At 39.8% G+C, this 15,316-nt stretch overlaps 1 protein-coding gene across 1 annotated transcript in view; it reads left to right on the top strand.

Moving 5' to 3' along the window:
• Window positions 1-4,113: 4,113 nt before the first annotated feature.
• LOC110455274 (D-glucuronyl C5-epimerase-like) overlaps window positions 4,114-15,316 on the top strand; it is a 178,698-nt gene continuing 167,495 nt past the window's right edge. The window contains exon 1 of the mRNA XM_021505290.1: window positions 4,114-4,451. The gene's annotated coding sequence lies outside the window, so the exon portion shown is untranslated. The remainder of the gene's footprint in view (window positions 4,452-15,316) is intronic.

Genomic DNA, 15,316 nt, shown 5'->3' with positions numbered 1-15,316 from the left:
CCAAACATTTTTGTAACTGAGAGTATGGTATAAAAAACATTGATATTTATCTAAAAAGTGTCCCGATTTGGGTACAGTGACGTTATACCAATCGGGAACCGTCGGTACTTTCCGTAAACGATATATACGTATTTTCTCGTTTACGGAAAGTGCCGAACGTTCCCGATTGGTAACATTACACTGATAGCCCTTCGCACAAATCCAACTTTTAGTTTAGAATGTTATGACAATATCTCGCTTTAACCCTCCTTTTTAAGGCCCCTTTCCTAATTACATGAAATCTACGTAAACTGAACACAGAACGAAACCAAACTTTTCCGGAAATCCGTGTAAAAAGCTTCCGAAGGAAACGTTTCATCCTTAACACGTTTGATTTGTTTATATATAATAACGTGCCATTGTACGACATTTGGACAGTGTTTACAGCTTTCTCTACCGCGTTAAAACTCCACTTAACTCATTCATCCTTAAAGACACAATTGAACTCTTCCAAATCAAAGGTTTGAAAAGTTCATTATGAACTTTCAGGGGTGAATGAGTTAACATACAGAAGCTGTGTACTGCTTCTGCCATCAGTTGTGTAAGAGTTCAAAGCAACCAAGGCCAGACTAATGACGACGCTGAGATATTCTAGGAAAGATAAGAAAAGGAACGTAGGAACCAGACTCAAATAAGAAGGAAAACGTCTGCAAGCCAATCTATAGAGATGAAACGAAAGACACTTCCCTTTGGAATTGTCCACGAATGGAAGCAGATGATCCTCCACCGTTTCCTTTGGACACCAAGAGATCAGTTCAGAAGGAGTTTCCATATGTCACAACAAGGCTAGAACCAGATCGGTACAATATCCTAGTGAAATTTCTTAGAAGTGTCCATAGCGCAATTTCCGTTTTACTTCCGGTTCATTTTTATTTTTTTAGAATTACATCCGATTAGCGTCATTTTTAAACATTTTGATATTGTACTGAAACATTTACAATGTAAAGTATATGATGAAAATGTTATAATATTCCATTTTCATATCCTACCCCGTATCAAATCTGGCGTTCGAGCCTTCGGGCTGATTTTGAGGTCTCGGGTTAGTACGGAGAAGGTTATGTAAATAATCATACAATAACCTCTAAGTATTCGTTCGAGCCCCCATGGCCCATCCTACTCACTCACCTGAAACCAAATTTAACACCTTTGCTACAGTACTTCACACAACAATGAAGCACCCATTCTCATGGGTTTTTTTCAATGATGAAAATGTTATTATTTGCCATTTTCATATCCTACTCCGTATCAACTCTGTACCAATATAAGTCCCCGGACGTTCGAGCATTCGGGCATGATTTGGAGGTCTCGGGTTAGTACGGAGAAGGTTATGTAAATAATCATACAATAACCTTTAAGTATTCGTTCGAGCCCCCATTCTCCTTGCTCCAAGCTAGTTTCAACATGGCCCATCCTACTCACTCACCTGAAACCAAATCTAACACCTTTGCTACAGTACTTCACCGGACGTTCGAGCACTCGGGCATGATTTGGAGGTCTCGGGTTAGTACGGAGAAGGATCCTGCGCTCCTTTTCTTATCTTTCCTAGAATATCTCAGCGTCGTCATAAGTCTGGCCTTGGTTGCTTTGAACTCTTCCACAACTGATGGCAGAAGCAGTACACAGCTTCTGTATGTTAACTCATTCACCCCTGAAATTTCATAATGAACTATTCAAACCTTGTTCCATCTTTCCCATGCAATACATGACTCAGTTTAGTGATATAAGTTATAAGTAAAAGGTCAGATTGTCACGTTATGATCAATGATGGAATAAAAGAGCATAGTAATAAGGAACCACAATAAAATTAGTCTGGAGACTCTCAACAAGAAACAGCAAGATCTGGTCTCCTGATCGGGATCATGTGTAGTGTTTATTAATCAATCTGGCTGCACTGACGGGTTGAATAGAGATAGGTGGGCCATTGTAGATCTATGCGTCATTTGTTCGTTCTTTATAACCTCTCCCAAACGCCTACTTCTTGGACTTATCAATATCACGAAACGTTTTAATTACAAAAATGATGTTGGTAGATGTGTGTGTATAATACAATTTTCAAATGCATATCTACTGTATACATAAACATACATCTTCACCCTTCTCCATACTTCTGCAACCTCCCGTACATTTGACCCCTCCCATACTTCTGTAGCCTGTCATATATCTGTACCCTCTCCATACTTCTGACCCTCCCATATATATGTACCTTCCCATACATATGTACCCTCTCCATACATCTGTACCCTCCCCATACACATGTACCCTCCCCATTCATCTGTACCCTCTCATATAACTGTACCCTCCCCATACAGCTGTACCCTCCCCATTCATCTGTACCCTCCTATATAACTGTACCCTCTCCATACTTTTGACCCTCCCATATATATGTACCATTCCCATACATCTGTACCCTCCCTTGTATCTGTACCCTCTCACACATCTGCACCTTCCCCATGTATCTGTAACCTTTCACACATCTGCACCCTCCCACACATCTGCACCCTCCCCATACTCATCTAACCTCACTATACATCTGTCCCATCCTCATACATCTGTATCCTCCCATACATCTGCACTTTCCAATACATCTGCACCCTCCCATACATCTATACCCTCCCATACATCTGTACCCTCCCATACATCTGTACCCTCCCATTCATCTGTACCCTCCCATATAACTGTAACCTCTCCATATATATGTACCCTCTCCATACTTCTGACCCTCCCATATATATGTACCCTTCCCATACATCTGTACCCTCCCATACATATGTACCCTCCCATACATCTGTGCCCTCCCATACATCTGTACCCTCTCCATACTTCTGACCCTCCCATATATATGTACCCTCCCCATACATCTGTACCCACCCATACACCTGTACCTTATTCATACATATGTACCCTCCCCATATATCTGTACCCTCCCCATATATCTGTACCCTCCCCATTCATCTGTACCCTCCCATATAACCGTACCCTCCCCATATATATGTACCCTCCCCATACATCTGTACTCTACAATACATCTGTACCCTCCCATACATCTGCACCCCCCCATACATCTGTATCCTCCCATACATCTGTACCCTCCCATGCATCTGTACCCCCCCATATATCTGTACCCTCCCATACATCTGTACCCTCCCATACATCTGTACTCTCCCCATATATCTGTACCCTCCCGTATATCTGTTCCTTCCCATACATTTACACCCTCCCATACATTTAGCCCCTCCCATACATTTGCATCCTCCCATACATCTGTACCCTCCCATACTTCTATACCCTCCCCATACATCTGAACCATCACATACATATGTACCATCCCATACATATGTTCCCTCCAAATATATCTGCACCCTATCAGGTATCTACCCACTCCCATACATCTGCACCCTTTCATGCATCTGCGCTTTCCCATGTATCTGTACCCTCCCATATATCTGCAACCTCCTATGTATATGTTCCCTCCCAAACATCTGCACCTTCCCATGCATCAGAACCCCCCATGCATCTTTAACCTCTCCATTCATCTGTACTCTCCCTGCACCCCCCCATATATTTGTTCCAACCCATACTTCTGCACTTTTTTCACACATCTGTACCCTCTCATACTTCTAAACCCTCTTCAAACATCTGCACCCTCACATACGTCTGTACCCTCACATACATCTGCACCCTCACATACGTCTGTACCCTCACATACATATGCACCCTCACATACGTCTGTACCCTCACATACATCTGTACCCTCACATACATCTGTACCTCACATACATCTGTACCCTCACATACGTCTGCACCCTCACATACGTCTGTATCCTCCCATACATCTGTACTCTCCCATACATCTGTACCCTCCCATGCATCTGTACCCTCACATACATCTGTACCTTCACATACGTCTGCACCCTCCCATACTTCTACACCCTCTTCATACATCTGTACCCTCCCATAACGTCTGCAACCTCCCCATACGCATGCATTTTTACATTCTGTATGCCCATTTTGTAAACAAGGCTTGTTTGCCGCACAGCTCTGATATGTTCCATAATAACACTGCATTCACAGCAGCTCTCGCGCCAGAAGCCCGCCTCCACACAGCGTAAGTCTTCAATAACTCAGCTAATCCACTCACACGTATACCGTAAAGTAAATCACAGGAATTTCAGAAGATTACAGAATCACGAGGAAACTCAATTTCTCTTATTTTCTGAAGAATTTCCTGGTGAAGTCATATAAACACGACGAGGCATATCGAGTTTAGGGCGAGATTTTATAAACAGGAGAAAAATCGGATTACTGATGTTATTCGTAAAATGTGTGATTCTGGCTTGGTTTTGATTGGCAAGTGTACGGAAAGGATGTTAGGCTGACACAGTATGGTGAACCATCGTGGCTTACATAAATAGGTAAGTACATTACATTCCGAATGTCAAATATTTGTAAATTTTTGTTGTAAATATTGATTTCTCGCGCTATCTTGTACAAGGGTTTCCCATCTTGGAATCTAGGGCTTTGTCAGTCTCTCCGGAGAGGGAATTCCACATAAATCGGAGTCGGAGGCTGTCATATTGCACGGAACTATTTGTTTTGATCCAGAAATTATGTTTTGCTAAGTGTTTTCTTCAAGTAGTATTTCACTATCTGTATATTGTACGTAAGAGGGGATTACGTGGGGTCTGCATGCGATTCAAAAGCACTGTCAGCTTTCAAAAACACAGAAAATAAACCTTTTTTTTGGAAGTAAGAGGAATACCAAAATCATATGGACCATGTGTCTATTGAGTGGAACAACTTCTGATAAACTGTTACCTAGATTGAGCACAGGGAGGGGGTCACGGAGCCCCATGATACATAGTCAACTTTCATCAATAAATTTTAATCATGTAGGATTCCTTCAATTTTTGCAAATTTGAGAAAATAGGCTTCAAATATCACGGTATGCCTCCCAGAGACTTAAAGCACAGCCAGCATTTGGAAAATATTTTCCTAGAGTCTTAAAACATGGTTATCTTTCGAAAATTGTTTCTCTCAAAGTCTGGAGACGAAAAACATAATCATATTTCGAAAACTATATTTATCGTAGACTTAAACTGGGTTATCTTTCGGAAACTACTTTTATTGAATGAGAATCTAACACGGTAAATTATTATGTCGCGTTTTCGTAACAAGATTTTACAATTTTGACATATCTGAATTAGAAATCATGTATTTATCTGCCTACTGAAGTAGTCGTAATGCTGATTATTACATATAAACGATAGGTGACAAATTGAAGGGGTCAGGGGGTAGGGGTTCCGCGGTCTCGTGTGTAATGCCAACAGCATTTTTAGGGGAAACATATTGAGAAGGTTTTGAAATATTACAGTAGTTTCAATGCTTTTTATATATTGGCGGAGTTTCAAAATTTACGGAACATATATGTTATTTATATGTAGTATGATCTATAAAATCACATTCGTCAAAACTAATGATAAAAATCAAAATGATTGCTGAGAAACACTGTCTGACTGATATAAACATTTTTGAAAGTCTGTAAATATGAAATCTGAAAAATGGGAAAAAAAATACAATTTAAAGAATCGTTTCTATACATCAGGGTTTTCAAACATATTATTTCTATGCAATATGCCATGCATGTTTTACAAACGTGATATTTATGCTATATATCAATAAAGATGTATGTGTGTTAATTCTAGTTTCCGAAACGTCAGATAGTGTTGTTTAAACTGACTTTACACAAATAAATATAGACAGATCATCGATTTTTTTTTAACAAGAACGACGAGTTCTTTCAAAATTGAAAAATGCGCTTTATCTCATGTATAATTACAGAAAGTTTTCTAACACCGAGTACTATACAAATACAGGGAATTATCACGAATGTTTTATTTCAAAGGAATCATTTACATGAGACTGAATTGAATGGTTCATATATATGGTTATAAAGAATGATGATAGAATTGTTGGTTAAACCTTTCTTAGCAACCACCTGTCTTTAACTGCCAGTTGGAAATAGTCATAAGTGATTTAATACTGTGTATCTATAACCATCTTCTCAACTCCGCGACCGTTCTTTTTTCAGATATATTTTAAAATCAAATTTGAAATTTTATAAAGGTACATTTTAAAAAGTACCAAGGCGTCAATAAACAAGGCCTACGGAATTCAAAGTGTATAGAAGTCGCCAACAACAGGAACTAAAGAGACACCAAAATAAAGGGGAAAACAACATGAATCCCCACACAAACCGGAAGCACGTCCTCTGGAAGCTTAAACTTGGTAATATAGCACACTCATAAGCAATCGGGAACCGTCGGCACTTTCCGTAAACGAGAAATAGTATTTTCTCGTTTACGGAAAGTGTCGACGGTTCCCGATTGACTCACAATACTCGTACTGGTTTATTTATTTTTAATGGGATTGGAAGCTAAATTAATTACAGACGCATACCATTTTAATTCAGATTCCAATTGTAAAATAGAGTTTGCAACGTATACTACTTGTATGTACAAAAGATATTGACCACAGAATTCAACGCTATATCCAAATCGGCGTCAATCATTACTACCCTAATTTTGTTCTTCATATTTTTTCAATATCCATTTGTATAACAATAGTTTCCTTTGTACTCAGCAATTTGAATTCAACTGTTCAAGAAATGCAAATAATTTATTTTTATTTATTTTTGAATTCAAAAGTATTACGCAAAACAAAACGCATGACATATTTTTATTATAGTTTTGAGGTAGCATTTATTTATTCTGTTTTGCTTTTAGGGTCAGTGAAAGTATATTTGTTTCTTTATGGGGTGTTTGTTTTTGTTTTTTTAGGGACTGTTAATCAAGATAACACGGTAATTAGTCTTTTTTCGAATCCTACCAAATTAGTAACAAATAAAAAACGAGGAAATCTTTTTGCGGAAACCAGACTCTAAAACAGATCACAGCTTCTTAATAAGACAATTAGAAACACCTTCTGTTGAATTCAAAGGTCTCGGTCAAAAAAGGGTTTATTTGATTTTAGTTCACATGTACCTTACAAATGACATTAATTTAAGTCGTTTTATTTGTTTACTCTCCAAAACCAAAAGATGCGCACTTTTTAAATTAATTTAAAAGAATCTATCGAACAGGTTCTTCGTTATATCGTTCCTAGACATAGAGCTTTAGGAATCACGGACATACTGGCGTGGTTTGAAGAAGTGAATTAGCGGGTACAGATGTCGAGTCGAACATTTAATGCAATAAGCGTCGACAGGAAGTAATTACAGCTACAAAGTACTTCTATATACGAAATCTCGGAGAACAATTTTAAGAAGTTTCATTTTTTAATGGAATTAGAGTTTTAATTGAGTTAAACATTATACAAGAATCAATCCAAGTTATATCATTAGCGTTTGTTTCGGATTTTAGTTTGTCCCCGTGTACGGGTAAAGCGGATTGGTAGAAGATGAAATTACACACATTTTCGGGAAAATCTTTACAGAATCATTAGCTATGCAAAAAAAGAAGAAGAAAAACTGTAAAATCCATATTATCAGCATCCAAACTAGAAAATGAAGGAAAATAATGGTGCATTGGTGCAGAAGGCGTTTACGGAATAAAAGTGCGCTTAAGTTGATTCGCGATTTGATTGGATTAAATCTTAACGTGATTTGGTATTTTTTTTACGAATTTTCAAAAAGACGGATTATGTTTCCTACTAAAACCTCAATTATGTCTGTCCTCAGTGATTGCCATTGGACAGTGAGTGATGACGTGAACTTCATTAGTACATGCTGTTAATGATGTTGTCTGGTTAGTTTCCTGTATCAGAGACGATTTAACCTGTCTTGTAAAGCCTTCCCGGTCAGTACAGAGGAACCTGTCTTGTGATGTCATCTTTTCTGTCCATACCACAGAACCTGTCTTGTGATGTCATCTTTTCTGTCCATACCACAGAATCTGTCTTGTGATGTCATCTGTTCTGTCCATACCACAGAATCTGTCTTGTGATGTCATCTGTTCTGTCCATACCACAGAACCTGTCTTGTGATGTCATCTTTTCTGTCCATACCACAGAACCTGTCTTGTGATGTCATCTTTTCTGTCCATACCACAGAACCTGTCTTGTGATGTCATCTTTTCTGTCCATACCACAGAACCTGTCTTGTGATGTCATCTTTTCTGTCCATACCACAGAACCTGTCTTGTGATGTCATCTTTTCTGTCCATACCACAGAACCTGTCTTGTGATGTCATCTTTTCTGTCCATACCACAGAACCTGTCTTGTGATGTCATCTTTTCTGTCCATACCACAGAACCTGTCTTGTGATGTCATCTTTTCTGTCCATACCACAGAACCTGTCTTGTGATGTCATCTTTTCTGTCCATACCACAGAACCTGTCTTGTGATGTCATCTTTTCTGTCCATACCACAGAACCTGTCTTGTGATGTCATCTTTTCTGTCCATACCACAGAACCTGTCTTGTGATGTCATCTTTTCTGTCCATACCACAGAACCTGTCTTGTGATGTCATCTTTTCTGTCCATACCACAGAATCTGTCTTGTGATGTCATCTTTTCTGTCCATACCACAGAACCTGTCTTGTGATGTCATCTTTTCTGTCCATACCACAGAATCTGTCTTGTGATGTCATCTTTTCTGTCCATACCACAGAACCTGTCTTGTGATGTCATCTTTTCTGTCCATACCACAGAATCTGTCTTGTGATGTCATCTTTTCTGTCCATACCACAGAACCTGTCTTGTGATGTCATCTTTTCTGTCCATACCACAGAATCTGTCTTGTGATGTCATCTTTTCTGTCCATACCACAGAACCTGTCTTGTGATGTCATCTTTTCTGTCCATACCACAGAATCTGTCTTGTGATGTCATCTTTTCTGTCCATACCACAGAATCTGTCTTGTGATGTCATCTTTTCTGTCCATACCACAGAACCTGTCTTGTGATGTCATCTTTTCTGCCCATACCACATAATCTGTCTTATGATGTCATCTTTTCTGTGGATACCACAGAATCTGTCTTGTGATGTCATCTTTTCTGTCCATACCACAGAATCTGTCTTGTGATGTCATCTTTTCTGTCCTTACCACAGAACCTGTCTTGTGATGTCATCTTTTCTGTCATACCACAGAATCTGTCTTGTGATGTCATCTTTTCTGTCCATTCAACACAACCTGTGTTGTGCGGCCATTCATTGCATCAGTACAGTAGAGGTTCTCTTTTAGAACATCTTTTCTTTCAACGCAATAGAACCTTGCTTGTTACATGTAGGCCATCTTCCCTGATAGTAGAACAGAAGAACTGCGAGGCCATCCTCTCTGTCATTAGAACAGAAGAACTGTGATGCCATCCTCCCTGTCAGTAGAACAGAAGAACTGTGAGGCCATCCTCCCTGTCAGTAGAACAGAAGAACTGTGAGACCATCCTCTCTGTCAGTAGAACAGAAAACTGTGAAGCCATCCTCCCTGTCAGTAGAACAGAAGAACTGTGAGGCCATCCTCCCTGTCAGTAGAACAGAAGAACTGTGAGGCCATCCTCTCTGTCATAAGAACAGAAGAACTGTGATGCCATCCTCCCTGTCAGTAGAACAGAAGAACTGCGAGGCCATCCTCTCTGTCAGTAGAACAGAAGAACTGTGAGGCCATCCTCTCTCTCAGTAGAACAGAAGAACTGCGAGCCATCCTCTCTGTCAGTAGAAAAGAAGAACTGCGAGGCCATCCTCCCTGTCAGTAGAACAGAAGAACTGCGAGGCCATCCTCCCTGTCAGTAGAAGAGAAGAACTGTGAGGCCATCCTCTCTGTCATAAGAACAGAAGAACTGTGATGCCATCCTCCCTGTCAGTAGAACAGAAGAACTGTGAGGCCATCCTCTCTGTCATTAGAACAGAAGAACTGCGAGGCCATCCTCTCTGTCAGTAGAATAGAAGAACTGCGAGGGCCATCCTCCCTGTCAGTAGAACAGAAGAACTGGGAGGCCATCCTCTCTGTCAGTAGAACAGAAGAACTGTGAGGCCATCCTCTCTGTCAGTATAACAGAAGATCTGCGAGGCCATCCTCTCTGTCAGTAGAATAGAAGAACTGCGAGGGCCATCCTCCCTGTCAGTAGAACAGAAGAACTGTGAGGCCATCCTCTCTGTCAGTAGAACAGAAGAACTGCGAGGCAATCCTCTCTGTCAGCAGAACAGAAGAACTGCGAGGCCATCCTCACTGTCAGTAGAACAGAAGAACTGCGAGGCCATCCTCCCTGTCAGTAGAACAGAAGAACTGTGAGGCCATCCTCCCTGTAAGTAGAACAGAAGAACTGTGAGGCCATCCTCCCTGTCAGTAGAACAGAAGAACTGCGAGGCAATCCTCTCTGTCAGTAGAACAGAAGAACGGTGAGACCATCCTCTCTGTCAGTAGAACAGAAGAACTGTGAGGCCATCCTCTCTGTCAGTAGAACAGAAGAACGGTGAGGCCATCCTCTCTGTCAGTAGAACAGAAGAACTGTGTGGCCATCCNGAACAGAAGAACTGTGAGGCCATCCTCCCTGTCAGTAGAACAGAAGAACTGCGAGGCCATCCTCCCTGTCAGTAGAACAGAAGAACTGTGAGGCCATCTTCCCTGTCAGTAGAACAGAAGAACTGCGAGGCCATCCTCCCTGTCAGTTGAACAGAAGAACTGTGAGGCAATCCTCCCTGTCAGTAGAACAGAAGAACTATGAGGCAATCATCCCTGTCAGTAGAACAGAAGAACTGTGAGGCCATCCTCCCTGTCAGTAGAACAGAAGAACTGTGAGACCATCCTCTCTGTCAGTAGAACAGAAGAACTGTGAGACCATCCTCTCTGTCGGTAGAACAGAAGAACTGTGAGACCATCCTCTCTGTCGGTAGAACAGAAGAACTGTGAGGCCATCTTCTCTGTCAGTAGAACAGAAGAACTGTGAGGCCATCCTCTCTGTCAGTAGAACAGAAGAACTGTGAGGCCAGCCTCTCTGTCAGAAGAACAGAAGAACTGTGAGGCCATCCTCTCTGTCAGTAGAACAGAAGAACTGTGAGGCCATCCTCTCTGTCAGAAGAACAGAAGAACTGTGAGGCGATCCTCTCTGTCAGTAGAACAGAAGAACTGTGAGGTCAGTAGAACAGAAGAACTGCGAGGCCATCCTCCCTGTCAGTAGAACAGAAGAACTGTGAGGCAATCCTCCCTGTCAGTAGAACAGAAGAACTGCGAGGCCATCCTCCCTGTCAGCAGAACAGAAGAACTGCGAGGCCATCATTTTGGTAACCGCAATAGACATTTTGTTGTGGGACCACACATTTTTGTCATTAGAGGAAAAATTGGTTTGGGAGACCACAATTTCTGTCACTATACAATTGAATCTGACTTTTTACACCATTCTCTTTCACAATACGACCACTTTAGGACTAAAATCTGTTTCAGTTACGAGTGTTTTAGACTATGCAGTGTTCGACTTATTCAATTCATTTAACTATTATACCATACCACTATAAATACAACAAAAGAATTTACATTTCAATTCTGATATTTACATTTAAAACAACAAAGACAATTGTATTTCATCTTTCTTTCGGACCATTGTACATTATAAACAAACTGTTTCATCAAATGGTCAAATGATGGAACAGCCATTTTGTGGGAACAATGTTTGTGTTTCTTACGGTTACCGTAAATGACAAACAAAAAACGCAATACCTTTGGAAATTCCGGGCATACTTTGAATTTCACGATTGGTCCCCGACTGGACCAGAATACCTGTGCGTGTAGGAGGGATGTTGGACACATTCGAGACCGACTCGAGCACTTTTTTGTTTCTATGTAAGTCGATTTTGCGCCAACGAATGAGATGTAGAATATGAAGGAACGGAGTCTGAATTGACTTGGGCCGTCATGACTCACGCGCATATAAACGCAGCTATATCTAAGGTAGAAGTTTGCGACATCGTCTACACTTTGTGGTAATTGATGAGTTTACAAAATCGTAATGTGGCAGGCGTGTTATTATATCTCATAGACAGGGAAAAGTTGTCCGATAGACATAACATCTAAAAGGTTTTGTAGGCAAAGCTGAACGCCTAACTTCTGAAACAAATGGAAAGCGACTATCTAATGTCAAATCTCGCCCTTAACCTTACCATTGTAACACTGACGGGCATATCTCTCTCCTAACCGTTATCAGCGCTACAACGCTCTCCGTCACAACTCTTTTGTTTTGGGGTTCATGTCAGCATAGATAAATCAGAATTACGAAGTCATGGACGGTATTGTTACCGAAATTCCTTAGTGGATTGTTATGTAATAAACATGCTGTATATTTGTAGACTACAGATATTGACATGATTGATCGGGAAATACTGAGTTAAGAGCAGGCAAAAAATCATTGTCGGAAAACATGCAATGAATTGCCTTACCTATTTCTGATATTTACAGATACTGGAAATGTATATGTTTTTATAGTGCGTTTATTTTCTTGATTCATACACGATTTTGAATATATAGGAATAAGGGACAGTGTCTGATAAATTCTACAGGGACTTGAGACTAAGGTGTTTAGTTAAAGTAATCATCATTGGGGTGGCATTTTTACCGAAAATTGATCTAAACCCCTCAAACGTGTACAATTACTCTAAGCACTTTGGTCTAGGTCCAAATATAGCTGTAACAAATCATTAGGTCCCTGTGGTCGGGAAAGGGTAAAAACAGGGACAGGAGGACTTTCGTATATTTTTTTCATAAGTTAATCTGTTTTTTCGTGGGTTTTTTTCTCGATTTTTAAAAAAAAGTTGTATTTATTTTATTTATATTTTAATTTCCATTTAGAGTTGCCCTTATGTTCACAAAAAGCATACACTGGTGCGCCATTGTAATAAATTAAAACCATATACTGGTGCCCAATTGCAATAGATTTAAACCACATACTTGTGCGCCATTGCAATCAATTGAAACCATATACTTGTGCGCTGTTGCAATTAATTAAAACAGTATACTGGTGTGTTATTTTCAAGAAAAAGGAACATGTTTTATACCAAATATCATCTTTATTTAGTAAGATATTGATAATTACATATATCTTATGCATTACGTTAATTCAAACACCTGACGACTATTGTATGAGACGGATATAAACAAAAGATGTCATATTTATATTTCATGTTTGTGATGATCGTAGTATGAAATATTCCTCGAAGGTTTTGACCAACCAAAACTACTTTTGCTCTAAGCAAGACATGAAATATATATATTGTTACATAATTCTGTCGGTCTGTCATGATATGAAGACATGCATTAGAACTACATTATTGAAATACAAATATCAATGATACTGAACTGTTCTACTCCTGCTTAACGCTCAGCAATTTAGAAGTGGGACGACTGGTTCGCCCGTTGTCAGTATAATGTGACCGGGTTGGCGTCTTCGGCAGTACGTTTCAGTGAGGTAGCACTATAAAATCGGCATCATTTCCGCGCGCTATCACAAGGAGACAATCACGAACATATCGCAGCCTCCCAAAACACACACGCATACACTACACGCATGCATCTTGCACACGGGGGAGGCCCTCCTTAAATGACCTTAGCTGTTGATAGGACGTTAAACAATACTAAACCAAACCAAACCAAACATTCTATTTGGTCTTACTCCTGGAACTCAGTCTGTATATTCAATCATTGTTGTGTTTTCAACATCATTAATAATTTACCTGCATGTTCTGCTGTAACACTTTGGATGCTGACGTCACAACGCTTGGTCCAATGGCGATTGAAAATAACCATCATCATGTGACTACAGCTCGATTAGAGAAATATATAAAAATGAACGTGGGTAGCAAAAACTATATATGTTTGCACAAAAATAAATACCATTGGGTAGTAAACAACTGAAACTCAGATAAATATTCGAGGAAACTACTTACATGTTATAGCAAACAGGACACAATAGGACTACATTCGCGTATCCCGGTTGAAACGGTTCGTGTGGCGCAGAAATTCTCCACGATATACGAACACACTTGGACCGTTCTATAAGCAGAGCTAAAAATCCACAGTTTCGGAGGATAAAAAACAACGTATCAAGAATATTATGCCCTTCTCTCACGCGTCCACTAAATTACATAACGTATCTTAAAAATTACATGTGACTTGACATTGTTTAAGAAAGAAGTAACGCAAATTGGCAATAGTTAGCATTTTAGTATCGGTCAGGTACGTCTGGACCCCTCAATCTACACGTACCAAATTTTCCTGAGGTCAGCCTCGGTCAACATCTGTACCTGTCGTTTTCTTTACAGGTTCTACCGGTTCAACCGTTTCAACCGAATACGCGAATGTAGCCCTGTTAAAGGGGAAAGTGAGACCAAATTCAATCATTTAACACCCCCGCCCCTTCCATCAGAAAATAAACCCCAAAGACGCTGGTAGCAATTATTGCCCAAACGGCTCTTGTTTCCGGATCATCAGAGTCGAGCCGAGTCGGACTATTATACAGACAAGTATGACACGACTATACATCATGTAAACGGTCATAGCAAACAAAGGCAGCCGTCTTTACCTATCTTTTCTATCTGAGGGAGTCTGGAAGTAAGTGTTTTGGCCATTGAGCAATCAATACATATCTCTATTGTTGAGTATATCACTACATTAAAGCTGTTTATCAAATATTCACTGTCTACACTCTCCACAAAAACATAATGTAGATCAGACACGGCCTTCCATAACAAAGTCAGTTATCTCCCTTCAGTTAATGGTCGATAGGAACACAATCATTAATATCATCTTGCCTGAATGTTTTACTTGATAGTTATCTTTCCTGTATTACTGACACACCGGTTATATTTCCGTTGCTCTACAGACATATATTGTTTTGTTAGAATTTGTTAATTCCTCTAAGTGGTAAATCAGAAAAATCAAAATACATCGGTTATCGCCCCTTTATATTTAACCTCATCTGTTTTGTCTATCAAATGTATTATAATGTATAACCCGTTTTTGTCGATCTAGACAGATAATAAACGATGAAAATACATCATTATCATTTTAGTCATTTTTTAAGTGACATTTATTTCCCATTCGCGGGTAGTCCTAACAAACACTCGGCTACCATTCCTTATACTGTGAAATTGATCTACGAATACATGTACAGATCTGGGTGTTTATGGTAAACTGGAGTAAACAAACGGGGGGAAACAAAGGAGAGAAAGTCATATCATGTGTGAAGGGGAAAATTGAATAATGAATCGTGAAAGTATTGTTGTTGGAGGAGGGGGGGG

The sequence above is a fragment of the Mizuhopecten yessoensis genome, unplaced genomic scaffold (assembly GCF_002113885.1).
Source record: "Mizuhopecten yessoensis strain PY_sf001 unplaced genomic scaffold, ASM211388v2 scaffold8195, whole genome shotgun sequence".
NCBI classification, from domain to species: Eukaryota; Metazoa; Mollusca; class Bivalvia; order Pectinida; family Pectinidae; genus Mizuhopecten; species Mizuhopecten yessoensis.
The sequence above is the reverse complement of the archived record's forward strand: the minus strand, read 5'-3'. Positions and strand labels throughout refer to the sequence as shown.